This window comes from Amblyomma mixtum, chromosome 2, assembly GCF_055824585.1.
Source record: "Amblyomma mixtum isolate Tamu chromosome 2, ASM5582458v1, whole genome shotgun sequence".
Lineage (NCBI taxonomy): Eukaryota > Metazoa > Arthropoda > Arachnida > Ixodida > Ixodidae > Amblyomma > Amblyomma mixtum.
In genome coordinates this window covers 123,606,840-123,626,107 of record NC_143013.1, presented here as the reverse complement: position 1 = coordinate 123,626,107, position 19,268 = coordinate 123,606,840, and positions in this window count along the sequence as shown.

Here is a 19,268-nt window from a genome sequence, read left to right as displayed (position 1 = left end):
GTTCACGTGCCGAGAAAGAACTACAACGCTAGTCGTTCTACTACCTGCGTTGCCTTTCAGTGATTTATGGAGATTCACGTGTTATTCAGCAACATCAGGAAGCTACCCGATCACGCAGGTAATCATCTTTTATGGTTCCTGGACCATTTTTTTTCACGGCTTTCCTTCAACATGGTTTTCTGCAGTAGGTTATGTTCTGTATGGCTACGTACTTGTGATTAAAAAATAAAAGTTATTGTAGACACACGCGTGTGCGTTTCAGTGCTGGATGAGCGCGTTGGCATGTGTGGTTATTCTCTTTACGATTACATTGCCTTGAGGTTATCAGTTTTACAATTTTTGCCCCAAATGCACGATTTTCATGTGAGGAATCTGCTTGGTTTTATACCGACAAAGCGCCTGGGATGCCCATTTATGCGACACAGGAAATGAAGCGACGGCTTGAAAGCAACACCTATCTAAGCGGACAGTGCCGCAACATTGAAAGGCGACCATTTCAGAGCTTGAGGAAGTCATACTTTTTTTTTATTTTACCGCGGCTTTACCCTCGTTTACACAGAGCACCAACTTAAAAATTCTGTGCAACACAAAGGTTGCTATCTCCGACCAATCCCTAATTATTGCGGACAACCGTTGACGCATTCAATGACGCCGCGTGGTGGTTTTCTACACTCAAGTACGTAAACGAGAATCCAAACACTATACACGTATTATATTTTTCTTCCGCAGAGAGCCTCCAGCAATACCAAAATGCATCAAGTTGTGTCTACACCTATTTTGCATTGCGCTTTGTTCACGCTTTTGCTGCATCTTGCTTTTTTTGTAAACTATTCTCAAAAAAGAGGCGACCTGAAAGCTTCACAACTGCCGGCTGAAAGAGGACAATCGAGTACAGAATACAGGGAGGAATTTCCGCAAGCCGTAGTTCATTCATTTATCGTCGAAATCACAGCAGTATCAATCATTTCTCAAAGGTTAGACGTGTTGTCAAACACGCGGACAACTCCGGAACAAATAACATCTCCTGGGCCCGCGAAGCCGCTTTTCTAGAAGTGCGGCTGCGAGAGTTCAATTCTACCAAAAAAAAACATCGCGCTTTTCAGGATATTACGAAGGAACTTTTTGTAGTTGCAAGTAATAAAAAAGCCACTGGTGGAGGTTGGAGGTGGAGGAGGTGGAGGTGGAGGTGGAGGTGGTGGTGGAGGCCGATGTCTGAGTCCGACCGTCCTAAAACGGCATTCGTTACCCCTGACGGCCTATATGAATTCACCGTAATACCATTCGGTCTGTGTAACGCTCCCGCCACGTTCGAACGAATGATGGACAATGTATTGCGCGAGCTCAAGTGGAACATTTGTCTCTGCTACTTGGATTATGTTGTTGTGTTTTCGCCCGATTTTCAGACGCATCTCCAGCGCTTGCGCCAGATATTGAGCTGCCTCACCCGTGCTGGCCTTCAGCTTAACCTCAAGAAATGTCACTTTGGTGCCCGGCAACTGACAATACTCGGCCACCTCGTATCCAAAGATGGCGTCCTACCTGATCCTGACAAACTCCGGGCTGTGGCTGAATTCCCTAAACCGACCTCTACGAAACAGGTGCGCCGATTTGTGGGCCTCTGCTCCTATTTTCGGCGCTTTGTCCCTAATTTCGCCTCTATCGTCGCGCCCCTTACGAAACTCCTCAATGGTCCCGCCGACCTGTCTACGTGGGACTCTGCCTGCGATGAAGCTTTTGCTGCGCTCCGTCGTCGTCTTACTTCACCCCCTATTCTTCGGCACTATGACCCCAGTGCTCCTACTGAGGTGCACACCGACGCAAGCGGAATTGGCCTCGGTGCTGTCCTGGCCCAGCGCAATCCCGAATTTTCTGAATACGTTGTTGCGTACGCCAGCCGTGCTCTCACCAAAGCAGAGTCGAACTACAGCGTGACTGAAAAGGAGTGTCTGGCCGTAGTGTGGGCTCTCACAAAATTCCGCCCTTACTTATATGGCCGCCCGTTCACCGTCGTTACTGATCACCACGCCTTGTGTCGGTTGGCCTCCCTCAAAGATCCCTCAGGACGTCTTGGCCGCTGGGCACTCCCTCTTCACGAATTCGATGTTACCGTTGTCTACCGGTCGGGCCGCAAACATTCCGACGCCGACGCCTTGTCACGCTCGCCACTGCTCTCTCCTGCGCCCTGTTCCCTCGTATCTGATTCCCCACTCGCAGCGCTCACTGCTATCGACATGCCCAATCAACAACGCCAGGATCCATGGATTTCTTCCTTGCTGGATGCCCTTCGTGCGCACTCTACGTCCTCCTTCCCTCGGGCCCTTCGTCGCCAAGCTTCCCATTTCGCCATCCGCGACGATCTCCTGTACCGCCGCAACTATCGTCCGGACGGCCGAAAGTGGCTCCTCGTGATTCCCCGCCATCTTTGGTCTGAGATCTGTGCGCACTACCACGCCGACCCTCAAAGCGCTCACGCTGGATCGCTAAAAACCTACGAGCGGCTACGCCAGAGGTACTACTGGCGGGGCATGTACAACTTTGTTCGTCGATACGTTCGCTCCTGCACAGCCTGTCAGCAGCGGAAGTCGTCACCTCGACCCTCGACTGCCCCGTTACAGCCATTACCGTGCCCGGCTCGCCCTTTCGATCGTGTGGGCATCGACCTATATGGGCCGCTCCCCTTCACGACCGCCGGGAATCGATGGATTATAGTCGCCGTGGACCACCTCACTCGGTATGCAGAGACCGCTGCCCTACCTGCGGCTACTGCTCGCGACGTCGCCTTGTTCCTTCTTCATCACTTCGTCCTGCGTCACGGCACTCCGCGAGAACTTCTCAGTGACCGCGGCCGTGTTTTTTTGTCTGAAGTTGTTCGCGAGCTTCTCGATGCGTGCCACTCAGTCCACCGTACCACTACCGCTTACCACCCCCAAACCAACGGCCTCACCGAACGATTCAACCGTATTCTTGGGGACATGATCGCCATGTACATTAGCTCCGACAGCTCTAATTGGGATCAAGTCCTTCCGTTCGTGACCTATGCATATAACACCGCATCCCAGGCAACCACCGGCTTTTCCCCATTCTTTCTTTTATTTGGGCGCGAGCCTTCCTGTCTGCTGGACGCAATCCTTCCCTACAACCCTGACAGCTCAGAAGATACTTCCATTTCTGACATTACCCGCCATGCTGAGCAGTGCCGCCAGTTGGCTCGCTCCTTTACCGCCGAACGTCAAGGGCTCCGGAAACATGAGTCGGACCAAGACACGCCCGCTACACACTTCTCCACTGGATCATTGGTTTGGCTCTCTGTTCCGGCTGCGTCCAAATTTTCGGCCAAGCACATTGGTCCTTACCGCATCTTAGAGCGTACGTCATCAGTGAACTATATCATCGAACCGGTGACACCTTCTTTGGACCATCGCCGCCGTGGTCGCGACGTCGTTCATGTCTGCCGCTTGAAGCCTTATTACAGCCCTCTCGTCGTCTCCTCGCCTTGAGTCGCCAGGATGGCTCCCTCTTTCCGCCGGGGCAGTTGGAATGAAGATGATGATTCAGCACCGCCACCAACGACGACGAAGCGCTAGCGCCGCCCGTGAAAGGCTCGTGCTGGACAACTGCCGCTTGTGTGCCGGGCTCTCACCTCGCTGGTTCCTAGACGACTTGCGCCCGGGTCTTCGTTGCAGGCGCTTCAACGTGCCAATAAACCACTCTTCACCACTCTTTCCACAAACGGACCTTCGTCTACATGTTACTGGATTTAATACAGGTGGTAAATGTCTCAAGATGAATGACCTCGAAGGTGTAAGAAATGCCTGGTATTATAATAAAAGGATTTTAGTGCAAAAACTGACTACAAAAAAAAAAGAGATGATATGGGCGCGAACGCGCCATGCACGTACGCCATATTTATTTTTTTTAGACGAAGGCTTATTAGTAGCCCATCATAAACTGATACGCGTCAGCTTTCGTCTGTATTTGCGCCCTCATATGCGTCTATTGTTCAGTGCAGTTAGAGCCAGTTTTTGGCAAAAACGTTTCCTACTTAGAGCTTGCGAATGCGCGAAGAGACTGCCAGAGAGCAACTTTATCAGTGGCGAAAGCCGAAGAGATATCTTCGGTGCAAGGAGAAAGTGGAGTAACCAAAATGACCAACGTTTTGAATGAAGGCTTATCACGTTTATCACCTATGTTAAATGCAATTGTCTTAAATTTGGATATGTTTTTTCGCGAAATGCAAACATTTATATCTTTCTTGTTACAATGACTTTAGTTAAATAGTGTTCATGCTAACAGTTGGCGCTGGAGCCGCAGTTTTTCGCACATATTGGCAGCCCCTTCGCTGATTAGGAAAGGCACTGTTACCGCAAGCATATGGTTTTAGTACTTTGAGACGGTGCATCAATAAATATAAGGTTAACAGTTTTATCATTCAGGGGCGTGAAGAAGTGGTACTTCACTAAAGTGAAAGAGGACCAGGGTGCAAAGACGGCAGCCGCATTGAAACCTTGACCTTCTGTGGCTACACTATGCGCGTTGGCTTCCAATTTTCTGAACCTTTCTTTTAGGTTCTTGAGGTGGCAGTACGCTTCTCATGCACGGATGCTTGCAGCCTGAAGTGGGCACTAGCGGGGAGAAACAAAATTCAGATGACTCAATACAAACCTAGAGATCAGAATGTGAAGACTGAGCCAAAAGAATACTTGTGAGTAGATAAGAGAATGGAAAAGATATGCTGCTTATGACATACATAACGAAAGACAACAGTCACCGTAAGCTTATGGTTTTTCAAAAATAATTTGTGCTGCTAATCGTTGGGTACCTAAAAGGATAATTATTTTTTAGGAATATTGTATAAAATCATAATAAAATTCTCCTGCCGCAGGAGGGATCTATACCCACGAGCTCCGAATTTCGCCTCCGGTGCTCTACTAACTGTGTTACGGCGACGGCTCTCTAATCTTGTGCTTAAGGAGTGTTTATGTGTAGTGTAACCGCACTTTAAGAGTGTTAACCAGTGCCACCCTCGTTCACAGCTGCGGACGTAGTACGTCCTGTATTGTCGTCGCTGTAACTCAGATTGTAGAGCACCGGACGCGCAATTCGGAAGTCGTGGGTCCGAATACCAACGGCCGTATGTGGACGGTTTTTTTTTTCTGCTTGCTATTCAATGATCTTTAGAAAAAGTAATTACCCTAGTAAGCTCCTATGAATGAACGGCACAACTTATTAAAAAAAATTCCTATGCTCCTTCGTTGGTGTGGCCGTTGGCTTCCATAATGTATGTCTTAACAACCCCCTTTTCTCCCTTCCCTGTCTGCTCAATAGTTAACGAGGGCCTCTATTCCGGCAGTCATGATGGCATAGGTAGCATAAGAAAGTTCTCGCACAGCTTCTACCCTCACCATTCGGTGATGTTCCTACGCGCACTCGCGGTAATACAGTACTTATTACGTCCGCCGCTGTGGACGAAGGTGGCGCTGGTGAACATTCTCAGTTTTTGTTTGCACCACACACAAATAACCCCGAAAGCAGAAGACAGGACAGCCGTCGCCGTAGCTCAGTTGGTACAGCAGCGGACGCGAAATTTGGAGCTCCTGAGTTCGGATTCTACCGACGGCATGCGGTTGCTTTTCTTTTTTGTAAGCAACTATTTTTAAAAAAAGATTGCCCTATTTGGCTTCCGTTGACGAACACCGCAAAAGAAAAGAACAATCATCCCCTATGCTCTTTGGTTTCGATGACAATTGGCTTCCGTCATGTAAAGAATACTTGTGTGGTGTATAGCCTTTTCAAAATAAGACAACAGCTGTTCCTAACTGGAAAGAAATTCTGCTAAGAGATATTGTTCTGTGGTCTTTTTGGGTGATTTCTTAAGGTTGAAATTCTTTAGCATTCTTTTAAGCTTTACATTGTGCGAAAGCTAAAAAAGAAAATATCTATCAGCAGCACAAACACTGGTTGCTTATAGGTTTCAAGTTAAGACTTGAAATATGTGTCGGATCACAGCAAAATCACCGTTAAAATCCAGCAGCGGAGAAGGCCTCAGGCAACATCACTTTTAGCTACTTAATTATGAACCCGCTGGTCGACGCATGGGGTTTTGCTTATACTTACTACAAAACGGATGCTTACACCTAGCACAGAACACTTTGCAGTTTAGAAAAAGTTAGGTGATTTATTTATTTATTTATTTACTTATTCATTTATTCATTTGTTTATTTATTGCGTACAGCCAGCCTGAATGTCAGGCCTTAGGCAGGAGTGGGTTGAACAGAGCAAGAAAGTATACAGTAAAAGAGGGAACATTCAGTCGAACAAAGGAAGGCGCGAAAATAACATGTGCAACGCATATAAAGCAAAAACTTATAGATAAATATTTTGTTAAGACAATGTTGAACACTGCTGTAGTTTACCGAACAAACTCAAGACACCGTTGAACACTCAACCACACTTGCAGGTAGGTCATTCCCGGTGCAGACTGTTCGCGGGAGAAATGACGCTTTAAATGCTTTTGTCCTACAAAAAACATCGCTCATTTCTTTGAATGAAATGATTGGGTTTGTCACCGGGCAACTAACTGAAAATAAGCATTTTTGTTCATGGGAAGTTGATTATGATAAATAAAGTAGAACAATTTTCTTCTTTCGTGATAACGTCTTACCTTCAGGTTCTCGAAATTGGCTGTTCGTAAAAGGGCTGATGGGGATGTTTTCCATCCCGAACTTATGATCTGAACGTGTGTTTTTTATATATTTCTCAAAATAATTACCTAAACCTACGGTCGCCAACAGTATAGAATGGACCACGCTTCGGCAGCGAACCGTTGCTTAGGCATTATATAGAGAAACTTAACCCGCGTTTAATTTATGTGCAATTACATGCCAGTGGTGAGCTTGAACATTAAGGCAGCAAACTTTTGTATTTCCGCCGCGCAGCGTGAAAGAATAATAGGAAGAATGGTTTGAACTGTATTAATTTGTCCGTGAATTCACCTGCGCAATAACTCTTGAAACTGCACGGCTCAGGTAAAAATATTCTAATTCGACACAGCTGTGCAAGCCATCACCTCAACTCATGCAAATCGACACGCATAGGTTTCAGTAGGCCAAAGCAGTTCACAAATTATAATTTCAAGCAGTGCTTCTTCCTGTTTTGCAGCCCATGTCGCAATCAGAATAATATTGGACGTCACAGCCTAGTCACTTTAACTGCCCATAGCTGCCGCAGGTGGCGATGCCCATAATAGTCCACAAAATAGGATAATGTCACCCTGGAGTTACAAGGCTTACTACGAGCATTCCGCTGTCCATTTTCTGCAATCTAGTCGCACAACATTATTTCTTACCAAAGCCCAAGAGAGACAGCTTCCGATCATATGGCACAGTCAAAGGTCTTTCTTTCAAAAGGCTTAATGGAGGCTATTTTCTAACAGTAGTGAGAATCGCGTATTATGGGTTCTTCTTGCTGGAGTAAAAGATTATCGGTCTTCCAGCGATAGGCGTGAACTTTGTTTCCGCTCTACAAGAGCAACAGCGATGACATGCAGCTTGCTTGATGCAAGCTCCACCAACACGCAAACAGTGGGAGAGGACAATAAAAGCGTAGGAGATAAAGACTAGGAAGCATTAGCTAGGCAAGGATTTCAAAATTACGCGAAGAGAAGTGTTAAACGGAGAAACCCATACTGAAGGTTTCAGACGCGCTTGGCCATGATGCTAGAAGCTGCGCGCTTGAAATAAGCATTCAGTCTAAGTCGCCCTTGAACATTTCTAAGTAAACAAAGCTGACAGCAGCATTCTTTGTATCCAGTGCGTGTTTTTTTGGTTAAACTTTTTATATACCTTTTGTTGAAGGCTAGTCTTTAACATCACATACAAAAAAAAAAAACTCTGCACTTGCATCTTTGTGGGGAGTTGTCTTCATGGAATAACTGTATAGCAGGTGCATACATGTTTTTCAAAAAACGTTTTCTCGTGCACTGCCGTTCTACATGATATTTCTCTGTCAGCCCCCTTGGCCAAAGACGGAAATGATAAGCACTGCTATAGGTTACGAATCCACGCTAGTGGCAACCCCAACAAACGGCCGGTATAGAAGCGCCGACGGGTGAAGAAAGACCTAAATATCTTAACGCTCTCGTTTTTCAAAGCTGAAAGCATGTCGTCTTCTTTTTCTTCCCCATCATGGCTTGCACTGTTATTTTTCTCCTGTCAAAAAATCTGACAACAAATTCTGTCGGCCACACACCATTTCCCTGGAAGCGTTCGCATTTTCCGAGGAAGTTTTATGTTGAGCGCGTACGCAAGACTTAATGACAAGTCAAATTTCCTACCTCCTTTGCGAAAGTTTCTTCGTTCAGCTATTCATAACGTTATGCACATTTATTTTCTGTTCATTTTTTTCTAGTGCTTCAGTAACAAACGCAGCTCATCCGAACCTTAGGGTACTTTATACTTTTCTTCCGTTTCACAGTCTACTCCTGTGGTCCATTCTCATACCACAGGAGTACGGCCTTCACACCGGCTCTTTCTAGAAAAGGAATTTGTCTCGAAATGAAAATGCACCGAAAGGTTAAGTGAAAAAACAAACGTAGCACACCCAGCCTTCTCGGTAAGCAGCAGGAAGGAGTGATAGAAATAGCCTTCAAGTACCGCAGTCTGACCCCGAGACTTCTCTCACCAGGCTTTAGGCTTGATGGAGTGGTTCTGGCCGCACGACGAACTGCCCTCGATTACTTGCGGCCGCTCTCTACTTGGTCCCGCAGCCTACAGCCGAAATGCCTTTAGTTGGGCGGCGGATTCCAGTCACTATGTTTTATCCCCTCAAGAATTCCGGTTCGCGAAGTAAAAGCGCTCTCTATAAAGTTTTCCAAAAGAATTCTTGTTATTTTCCTGAAGCCACTGAAACGCCCAGTGCTTTCGTTGCCTTGGAGCCTTGAAATTATCCACAAGGTGAATGAAAGAGTTTATTAAAAACTAGATGAAAATGTTGGCCACTTCTACGACTGCTTCTCCATACTACTGCATTTTAAAGCTTCGAATGAGAAATTATACTCATGGTTCGTTGATGGCCCAAACTCTTTGTGTGGCCAGACAACCTTGCGACTGACTGAGCTGCCCTCGGACTCTCACTTCGTAAAAACACTGTAAAACCCATTACGACGGCCGTCACCGTCATTTAAGCTACGCTGCTGGTGCTTGAAGTGGCTTTGGCGCCGCTGAGAAAGCGTGGCCTCACCATGAAAAACTTCCCACACTGTATTGCGCCTGATGCTGTTATCCGCCGATTCGGTGCCGTCTCGGCACGTCCCAGCACCAACGGGTGTCGTTATACCAAGGCCAGTATCACCCGCATCGTCCGTATGAACGCCTGCTACTTTTTTGCGGGTGACTGACTGCCTGGCTCAGGTGAGCTTTGGGTAACCGGGGGGAAATTGTGACCAGTGTAGAAAAAAAGATCAGGGGAAAGCTGAGGGCGTACAAAGAGATCGACGTCCAGGATCCTGGCGTGTTGATTTCTAGTAGCCGCCTTTTGCTGTAATCTGTTCCAGCTCATCTCTCCCGGATCTGGTAATAAAAGCCAAGAAGTTAACAGTTCAATAAAAGAGAGGGTGCTTCGTTTTAGAGAAATACTAAAACAAATATCAAATCAAGCTGGACGGATAGATTATCCACAGGCGAAGCTACCAAAGTATTTTCAGTGAGGAAAGGTGGCCACTTCGCTAAGAAAATCTAAAATAAAGGACCCGAAACAATCCACATTCATCCGGCCGCAAATAATTAGCGCAGTTGTGCCATTCATATGGTCTATCAGCGACGAAGCTATATAGGGCCAATCAAAGGCACAACTCACGTAAACCTTAAACGCGGCCAGAAACTGGAACTAGCCCACTGGCCTCATCAGCCGTAAGGGAGACAAGCTGCAAGTGCATAAATAGGTTCTGGGAGTGCGAAGAAAAGTGAATTTATTGAGGGAAGCCGCATACTGCAGAACAAACTGACGGCCGAGCTCACGCACGTATACCTCGCGCATTTACATAGAGGCGCCCTCTTTGACTCTCATGTTAAATATTGTCATTTGGTTTGGGGTACAACGACGCAAACTAATATTCACAAGGTTTTGACATTACAAAAAAATGCAGTCAGAGCAATTGCGGGTGCCACATACTTAGCACATACGAGTGCTCTATTTGCAAAATACCGCATTATGGATGCAAGGGTTATTCATCAGTACCGTGTAATTCAGCAGTACAAATCTCAGGTACATAGTGACACCACATTTTTTGCTGACCTTGCGAACCTACGGGAAAATACCGCTGTTCACAACACAAGACACTACGAATATTGGTATGTACCTTGTCCACGCACAAATTACGGTTTTCAAACTCTCAGGTTTGTGTTGCCATCTTTCCTTAATAGAAATGCTTTCACTAATCAATCCATTCTTTCCGTTTCATATAACGCTGTCAGAAATATGTTCTTACAAAACAATGAATCATATCCAACTGTAAAATAAACTAAGTATCCATGTGCTGTGATTAAACTATCATTTGCGTGTGTGTAACAGTACCGAGACTATTCTGGTGATCTGTTATGAAGATATTGTACATATTTGTTATTTCATGCATTCTCTTGTTATTGTTTTACTGCTGCCTGTCATCGCCGTGCCAAGCCGCTACGGGAGATGGGAGCTTTGTCAAGCCGCGTGCGCGGCTTTTTTTCCTTTCTCCTCAGCCATTGTACATGACTGAAATAAATGCACTGAACTGAACTGAACTGAACTGAAGGTAGCTGTTGCTGCAGCAATCGCTTCGGCAAATGTGGCTGCTGCGACGCGGCTATTTTCTGAATCCGACACACGATCAGCTGCTGGGGCCATGCATGCGTAGCAGTGGTGGTGCCGCACATTGAGAGTAGCTATTGCTGAGAGATGCTCTGCCCCGGTGGCAGCGCTGCACATGGGCACCAGGGGATGACTGAAAGTTTCGCTTAAGCTGATTTCGGTTATTACTTGGTTTAACATCCCAATGCCCCTAGGGTGTGAAGGACGCCGTAGTGGAGGCCTTCGGATAATGTCAACCACCTGCACTCACATCGCAAAGCACGCGGGCTTCCAGCATTTCGCCTCCAGCGAAATGCTACCGCCGTGGCAGGGATGGAACTCCCGTCTGTCGCGTTAGCAGCCGAGCACGGTAACCATTCAGCCACCGTGGCGGCTAAAATTCGTTTAGGTTCCCCTCTATGTCGGCACTCAGCAAGGCCATCCGCTGCGCGCGGACAATTACATTTCATGGCTAAAAAGGTGTTAATGCATCAGCGCTCACGGAGAAAAATTGTATAAAAGGATACCTGTCGCGTGGTGTACACGTTCGCTATCGATCTATTCATGTTGTGTTTTATCTACTCACACGCCACAATGGGTTCCTTTATATTTATACCAGGTGTTTCAGGGAAGACTTTAAACTACAAAGAAGGTTTTTAAGGCAAAAATGTCTTTTTTCAGAATAGTATTAGTAGTGTTGGCGGAAGCTCGTTGACTAAATTGTAACAAATAACTTTTAAACTATTACTATTAGACGCCTAGCTGCAATCATACATTTGTAGCCGGTCGTTAGTAATAGCCATATCAGATTTTATAATTTAGAAAACGCGATTACCATCAGCGCTGTGGCTCTACAAAATTTGGCTTTTTGGACCAGTTACGTGCACTGGAAAGGTTGCTTTGCCTGCATGCGTTTCGAAAGCGCATGTATCTTAGCATGAAGTAGCAATATTTTTCTAGAGCCACAGTGCCGAGGACATTCGCGTTTTGGCGAGTACCCTCCTCTCAGAAATCTCTCTCAGAAAAATCCTTCTCATAAAGAGCTGTAAAAAATTTCTGTGGAAAACCCCTCTGAGACGAAATCACCACTTAAATTCATTCAGAAGGCGAGCGAAGCTTTTTCTGAACATAAAAACCTTAAAAACCTCGAGCCTAAGCGTCGATAGTTTGCATATACTCTTGCGTATTTGTTCGCCCAATTGTATGGTGGGAGTTATAAAGGAAACAGCACCTTGGTTGCGGCTTCGTCGGGCGAGCAGGGACTGCAGGATGTCCTCTCCCCTTCTGGAGAAATCGTATACGGCCAGTCGTAAGCCTTGCATGTGGGCCCGACGTCGGCTGTCGGCAGACTTGCACGAAAAGCCGTTAGATATTGCTTTCGTGCTCCACGCCAGTGACGCATGTGTAAACTCATTTCCTTTTTGCTTCGTCAGTATTGTTGTCATGAACAAAGTCGCACCCTTGGAAGGGTGAACGACCGACTTTTGAGAAAGAACAGTTGTGAAGAGTAGTGTGTTAGACCTGTGTTGTAAAATGCCCCATGTGTTTAGCAAAATATTTAATCGCGCCTTTATGCTGTACGGTCGCCTTCGGCAGTTTTTTTTCTGACATGTTGTTCATGCCTCAAGTTGCTGCCCTTAAGATGGCAACTTGTCACGGTCGCATTGCCGACTCATTCACACAAAGTTTTGCGTCAAAACACTTATTACTTTTTTTTAGGTACAATATTCAATAGTAATTTTGTGGAGAATAGAAAACAAGCATTTGTATCTTTCTGTTTTTTAATTCTAAAAAGAAGTACATGCATACCTGTTCTGAAGAAACTGGTAGGAAAATGGAATTTGAATGGGCACAGATGAGATATGCATGTAGCCTGCCCCATGAGGTCGAAACTGCTTAAACCGTTGCGCTGTTGTCTTCAACTGCATGAAAGACTCTCGGGTCGGAGGGAGACCTGTAGGAGAACATGACTGAAGTCGAGCAGGGGGAATGTTTCGTGGGAAATCAAGGTATCTGAAACCGTCGTACAAAGCAGGGCGTTTGCCTTCTTGCAGCGTCTATCGACAACTGCGCGCAGTACAAGGACATCGAATCAATGATTCAAGAAGGACGAGACCCATCTCGCAATAACGCACTTTCATGCACAAAAGCAGAAACTCTCCCTCGATCGCTGGCTCGTTACTTCTCCGCCACTATTTGCGTCGCGCCCGTTCTGGTACGTGCTCGCGTTCAGAAAGAAAAAAGACTAGCACAAGCGTGAGTCTGTTTACGCTGAAAAAATTCAGGGGGCACTTTGACTGTCTAAAGTGGGTAGAGGCGGAAGCGTTTTCCGCACTACCTTCGCTGTTTCTGTGGCACCGGTGGCGTCACATATATTTGACTACTAATTACTAAGTGACGACAAATCACTAATTAATGGTTAATTACTGATTAATGCCTGAATACTAATTAACTGCTAATTAATTACGCTTAAGCTTCGCCTTTAGGAGTGGAACGCGACAGCTCGTTGTAGCGCTGCCAGAGAGTCCACGGAACACCACCCGTTCAGCGCGATGCCTTGCCCTTTGAACGCAACGCTTTTTGAGGAAAGGAAATGGCGCAGTAATTCTCTGTCATCTCGGTGGACACCTGAACCGCACCGTAGAGGAAGGGAGGAAGTGGGAGTGAAAGAAGATAGATAAAGAGGAGCCGTAATGAAGAATATGAAAATTGTATTTGAGGAAAGGAAATTACGCAGTAACTGTCTCACAAAATTCAGGGGGGGGGGGGGGGGGCACTTTTTTGACCTAAAGTGTGGTCACTGATGCCCCTAAGAGTGGGACACGACAGCGTCTTGCAACGCTGCCAAGGAGTTCATAGAACGCCATCGCCCATTCGGTTCTACGCCTCGCTCGTCGGTAAATTGGCTTTTGAGGAAAGGAAATGTATCTGTCTCTCATTTGTCGGTGGACGCCTAAACCTCGCGGGAAGGGAATGGAGGAGGATGAGAGTGAGTGAAGACACCGTATTCACTAGATGCGCCTTTGTTCATTCCAAACCATCGAGCTGGCATGGCGGAGTGGATAGCATGCTCGTCTCTCACGCCGAAGACCGGGGTTCGATTCCTGAGCTCGACCAATTTCTTAATCGGTTTTATATATTTATATGGCCTCACTAGTAAGCTATTTAGGCTAATTGGGTAATTAAGCAATTAACTAAGCTCAGTCCCACTTAATTGGAGCATCACTATACGATCCCTTCAATTGGTTGTATGGTTACTAGCCAAAGTACAATTGGCCCCGTTTGAAATTCGCGCACTGTGACGTCACGACCGTTTCCACCAATTGAAAAGCGTGACACTTTCTGTCGACAGCTGCTGCTTACAACGATGAGACATTAAAGGCTTCCGCCTTAATAGTGGACGGCTCGAAAACGTCCAGAAACAAGCGACGCGCAATAGCACCCGGTTTCTCTTGCAACGCAGTAGTTGCTGTGTGCTTTTATCGGTACCGAGAAATTTCACGTCTCTGCGGATAGAAGACGCTGCGAACACAGGTCCGCTTTGAGGTGTGTGAGCAGATTTGTATTTGGCCGCCTGCTCCAAGCATATTTCTCATGCCCTGCCTTCACTTACGTGTACTAACTAGTGGCCTTAGATAAATATTGGCAGTGTACAATGCGCTGAGGTTGGTAGGCACCAACAGGGACTGCAATTCCGTAACCAATTCCCACTACGCTTGTTCGGGCATGTGTAGGCATAGGAGCTGCACATACATTCTTTGTTAAATGTTACTTTCCGTGCCTAGTTGTAACACACGTGGCGTGACGTCTTCCATGCACAGCGCGCAGTCGCAGAATTCAACAAGTGTGTAAACTGTTTGGCGTGACGCGGATGTCCGAGGTAGCACTTCTTTATCATCTGTCGGAGCGTGGTTTCGTGCATGGCAATTTCATTAAGTAAATAAGAAACTGCCCTTCATGCACACGTTCCCACAGAAGTTTTTGGTACATGGAAACGGCCAGAAAAATTACCTCACGGCTGTATGAGCATGTAGTAATGAAGTCAGTAGTGTTCTTTGCTCTACACGGCGCGACCTGCACAGTTCCATTCTCGGTTTACAAGAAAAATTCCGCTTTTCCACTGTTCGTTTCTTTGAAACTTTAAGCTGAAACCAGTAGGTTTAGCTCAGCTTGCATACTGGTGAGCAACTGTGCCCAACAGAACAGTTATAATACGCGCGTGGTGAATCAATCGCAATAGAAAAGGCAGAGAAAAAAAATCATTTCGCGTCTCGAGGGTCGGTCGCGTTAGGTAGCGGATTTTGACCATATGGTTTCACAAAACCCTAGTGCGAAGCTCGGCGCATGTATAGTAGCTATTTGAGCTTTATCCTCGCGTGATTTTACAGCGCAAGGAGGCGTCGCCGACGATGAGGTTAATATCACACCGTACAAATTCGTAATGTGTGGTCCAGTTTGCCCTTATATAATACAACCACCGTGTCACTCATCAGCTTAAAACGACAGGGCTTCAGAGTTAGTGTTGCAAAAAAAAACTATTTCCTTTATCCTTAACACTTAAATGGTGGCCAGTTGGCTGCTCGTAATACTAGAGCCCAGCGCAGTAGCAAAAAGGAAAAGACGAGAAAAGGACGCAAATTCAAGCGCCTTTCCTTGTCTTGTCCGTGTTGCTACTGCGCCGTCGTCTTAAATTCTTTTATAATTAAGGCAGCATTTAGGGACATAGCGTTAAGGCTCCGGTTGTGCAAAAAATCCTGCGTCACGGCGGAGGCGTTGTGAGCGCAAAAGCAGGTGGCCCACTTTCACACCTAGGTAACGTGATCTTTTTACGCCATCACAGCCTACCCATCCTGGCAGATGGAAACGTGCCCAGAAAGGCAGGTGACACTTAATGGTCGGCCGCCAGAGGCTGCTCGGGAAGAGCCGCCTGCGGCTCACAAGCCCCACCTGTGGCAGTGTTCGAAACGGCCACCTGCTGGGTGAGTAGCGTGTGGCTTAAGCGCTGAATTACGGCTCCAGGATTGGGATGAGGACTCCCAGCGATCTTTGATTGTAAAGCATCGATTGATCAATTCCGCATATATGGGCATTAACACATTAAAGCTATCGCGTCATACCATTACGGCGAAGCTTAAGCGTCCCCTCCCGTTTTGTGCTTCTTGGCCCAGTACATTTGCAAGCCGCACTACTTACAGCCGTGGAAATGTCTTAGCAAATTGGTTCAAACTTTGCATGAGCAGTCCGAGAAGCTGTGTTCTGATTAGCCGTGGCACTTGCGAATAAATTCCAGCAGGTTAAATGTGCTCACTATTCTCCCACTTAGGGTGACGAGCATACCAGTCCACCGCTTAGCCGTACATTCTTTCGTGCTCCTAGTATCTCTCAGCGAAAAATGGAGGAATATCTGCTTGTAGACGGGTCAATCTGCTCACTAAGCGAGAAACACATTCTTTTGATTTAGTTATTCCGTCTCCACTAGTTTATAAAGCAAGAAGTATGAGCGTACGCTGCAGAACAAGCAAAAAGCGCGCATATGTCGCCGTCCGGTCGCCCGCTGAACCCTCTGCCTGACATTTGCCTCTCACTGTCGGAAGGCGCTGTGGCGAGCCGACTTTCCGAATTCGTTCTTAAATCGCACCGCATACTAACAGCCCTTTCTTCGAACAGTGACTCGAAGCTTCTCACGTTGGTAGCTTTGATATTACCTAGCACACTTTCTGTCAAGCGAAATGGACTTGCTAGCCTGGTCTGAAAAATATAGTTACCTGCTTCTGTTCGAAAAGTTTGGCACCCTGACCTCAGCCTCTTAGCATTTCTATAGTCTTGGCCATCACCATTTGAGAGTCCACGCAAAACTGCTAGCCCCGTGTTACTCTCCCTCCAGTTTCTTAGCTGCATAACACAAACAATCTACACAACCCGCCACAGTGTGCAGAAAGTAAAGTTTTTTAACGCCCTCATGAGTTATGTGCCCCCTAGTGGCATCGGCGTGAAAAAGCCTCGCTAGCTCAAAGTTTCATGATGTCTTCCACAGTGGAAGGTTTATTCCAGTTTCCTCCCCTCCCCCCCCCCCCCCCCCCCCCCTCCAAGAAAAAAAGTGAGCAGGCCATCGGCGGCTGGCAGTAATTCGGATGATACGAGCGGACAACTCCTCAGGCTCGAGAGCTTTCGACCACTGTGGAAATGTCCAGGGGTGGCTTGCAGTTACTTCGGGAGGTCACTTGCTGTCCTTCATTGCTTTCAATTCCGTAAACATTATCTCTCAGGTAAGGAAATAGTAGTTGCATCGCTCTAGCCTTAATTCGTTCAATTTCTGCTATGCAAATATTTACAATTCAGTGCCTGCTTGGAACCTTCCTCATAGCTTCAGGAAACGTTCGTCTTGAATCTGTTTGGTTTGGTTTATGGGGTTTAACGTCCCAAAGCGACTGAGGCTATGAGAGACGCCGTAGTGAAGGGCTCCGAAAATTTCGACCACCTGGGGTTCTTTAACGTGCACTGACATCGCACAGTACAAGGGCATCTAGAATTTCTCCTCCAAAGAAATTCCAGCCGCCGCGGCCGGGATCGAACCCGCGTCTTTCGGGTCAGCAGCCGAGCACCATAACCGCTGAGCCACCGCGGCGGCCGTGTTGAATCTGTAATGGTGTTTATATTATGATGCGCGCTTTGCCATGCTGGCTTATAATAATAAGCACTTCATTAAACATTCATTACCATACGCGTGCAACCACGCCTTCCGGTTATTTACTACCGTACTTCGCCGAGCCAGAATGATTGCGCCATTTAAGGCACCCAGTCGAAAACTATCCACATAAAAAAAAAAACATTACAGGCACAGAAAAGCGAGGGGCCCAATTCCGAATGCAATCGCACAGCCGTCTTGGACTGTGTGAGAACTAACATTACTGGAAATGGCGACACATCAAGGCTTCCAAGCGGAAATCTTGAAAAGAGGGTTTTAGGTTCTGAAAGGGAGAAAATGGTGACTACAAGTTACAATCGGGGGCAGAGTGAACAGAGCGCTCCGCACGGATGCCGGAATCACTGTGGTTGGTCCGGCTGTGCGACTGTACAATCCGAGCCAAGGGAGATTTCAAGAAAAGAGAGCGTTTTAATTTCCCATAAAGAACCCCAGTAGCACAGACGGGGCTCGGAATTGCGGGCCCTCGTGGGCCCGACACGGGCAGCCCATGGGGCCCCGATGTGGGATATGTGCGGGTTTTGCAACTCGGCATCGCGCGGGACCCACAGGGCCAGCCCAGTGGGCTTGCTACATAGGACCTGCAGGGGACCCCCATGGTCTGCATGCATAAAAACGATAAAGGGGGCTTTCCTCGGTCCTTTGTGGGACTCATAGGGGCAGTAATGAGCTTCTCAGAGGGGACCTCCAGGGGGGCTTAGGCGGCAGTGCAGCGAGGACCCACATGGGCTAACCCACGCTCGGCCCACAAGGGCTAGCCCAAGTTCGGCCCACAGGCAAACACACATAGACCAAGAAAGAAACAGGACACACACCAGCGCTGAATTCAGCGCTGGTGTGTGTGTCCTCTCTCTTTCTTGGTCTTGGTGTGTTCGCGCTGTTGAACCACCATTATGAATATACACTAATTAGCCCAATCTGGACTTCATTCACAGGCAAAACAGTCCACTTTTCCTTCTCAACCAGTATTCCTTGGGTGATGGCTCCCCCGCCCAATTTCTTCTCCTTGTTAGAGACACCTCTGTGCGCGCTATCTTTTGCCCATTGAACAAGAAACACGAGCTGTGATGCATTCCGGGAAAGGTCTATTGGACAGTCGCAGGTATTGAGCGACTGCGTAAGGAGCTTGTTCAGGTGAAATCCCGGCTCCGCCCGTCGGAAAAAAACCCTAATTCCTTTAAAGAGAAAAAGAAAATAGCCCCACTGCGCCAGGTGGGCAAGTAACGCATATGCCACGAAGGTTTTTTGTTTGTTCTTTATTCCCGTAGGCCACGAAGGGTAATTGCTTCAGGCGTGTTTGAGTGACACCCATTGAACGCGTGGTCGGGTGTATAACCTTAGTAACCTCTGTTTGGGATGTGTTCTGGTCTGACAATAGTGAAAAAAAAACAAATATTGGTGTGGTTTATGGGGGCTTAACGTCCCAAAGCGACTCAGGCTATGAGGGACGATGTAGTGAAGGGCTTCGGAAATTTCGACCACCTGGGGTTCTTTAACGTGCAAAGACATCGCACAGTACACGCGCCTCTAGAATTTCGCCTTCATCGAAATTCGGCCGCCGCGGCCGGGATCGAACCCGCGTCTTTCGGGTCAGCAGCCGACAGCCGTAACCATTGAGCCACCACGGAGGCAGACAAATATTAATATGCAAATTACGCGTCAGAAATTGGACGGAATGAAAGGGGGTGTTATGGTGCTTCAGTGTACTGGAACAAATGGTGTGTATGTGTAGAAGTGGTGTAGT